At 38.2% G+C, this 1,473-nt stretch overlaps 1 non-coding gene across 1 annotated transcript; it reads left to right on the top strand.

Moving 5' to 3' along the window:
- The first annotated feature begins 1,127 nt into the window (after positions 1-1,127).
- Positions 1,128-1,232, top strand: LOC117802534. Its single transcript, XR_004625903.1, has one exon. It is a non-coding gene; the product is annotated as a U6 spliceosomal RNA (small nuclear RNA).
- The last annotated feature ends 241 nt before the right edge of the window (positions 1,233-1,473 follow it).

Here is a 1,473-nt window from a genome sequence, read left to right as displayed (position 1 = left end):
CGATCTCACGACCCTGTGATCACGTTAGCCAAAACCAAGAGTTAGAGGCTTAACTGATTGCACTACCCAGGTGCCCCTCTCCTATTTATTTTCTCATGACTTATAATTAACAGCCACTTACCAGATAGAAAAGGTCAGAAATTTTAGAACATTCACAATTAAGTTTAGCAACTCATTGTCTTGAGTAAGCCTCTATTTGGGATAAATATGTCATATGCACTTCTCATTTCATTAAAAGTACTGTAATATCGTCCTTTTTAGAAGTCAACTTTATAAGCTTTACCTGCATCGATGACACTGTAATAGCACATGAACTACATGCAACAAGTCAATGGCAGCAAACCTGCATGAAAATGTCACTGTCAACCTCTCAAATCATCATATTCCCTCTTCCCTTAGAGATGCCTCAGGTACTGTGTGTAGCAAGGACCATCTGACAGGCCATGTGAGACTGCCAATGTTAATCCATATATTTTATGTTAATCAACCTTAATGGATTTCATAATTCTAGTTTAAAATAAATATAAATAGGAGTTCAAACATTTTTCACCCACAACACTCTACGGGGACTCCGTACCTCTTTCAGGGACCACCTGCATAGGGGAGAATATATGGTGAAGTGCATGGACAGAGCCCCTGTGTTCAAATCTTCCCTGGGCCATTATGGCTGTGTGACCCTGGGCAAGTCCCCTAAGGACTCTGTGCTTCATTTTCTTATTTACAAAGTACCTCTTCAGGTGGTAGATGTAGCAATTAAATGAACTAACTAATCCATTTAAAGCTTTTTAAACACTTCCCAGCTAATAGTAGAAACTTAAAAATGTTGGCTATTCCTACTATCATCTAAGAGAAGTATATGTCTTCATTTAACCTGGAAGTACCTGGAGGCTAAGAAACAAGTTAGAGGACTCTTTGAATCATCCAAGCAAGGGATGATGGTGGCCCAAAACCAAGAAAGTAGCAGTAGGATTGCAGATAAAGAGAAGGAATTAAGAAGCATTTGAGAAGGTGACTCAATAGACTTTGGAACTGATATAAAATAGGCATTGAAGAGAAAGGGAAAAGCAGCCATGTATGATCTAGAAGTTTCTAGCCTGTATCATCAAGGAGTATTAATTGAAAAAAGGGTGCTCGCTTCGGCAGCACATATACTAAAATTGGAACGATACAGAGAAGATTAGCATGGCCCCTGCGCAAGGATGACACGCAATCGTGAAGCGTTCCATTAAAAAAAAAAAAAAAAAAAAAAAAAATTGAAAAAAGGAAATAAGGAGAGGTCCAGTGTACTGGACAATAATAATTAGTTGAGGGCTTCCTGTGTATGTGGCAATTTTCTAAGTGGTTTTCATGTATAGAGTCACTTAATCATCATAAAAACCCTATGAGATAGGTGTTATCCCCATTTTACACATGACAAGACTGAGCCACAGAGAAATTTGTAATTTTTCCAAGGTTATAAAACTAAGCTGTGGC

The sequence above is a fragment of the Ailuropoda melanoleuca genome, chromosome 5, assembly GCF_002007445.2.
Source record: "Ailuropoda melanoleuca isolate Jingjing chromosome 5, ASM200744v2, whole genome shotgun sequence".
Lineage (NCBI taxonomy): Eukaryota > Metazoa > Chordata > Mammalia > Carnivora > Ursidae > Ailuropoda > Ailuropoda melanoleuca.
Note: the sequence above shows the minus strand (reverse complement) of the source record. Positions and strands in the feature narration are given on the sequence as shown.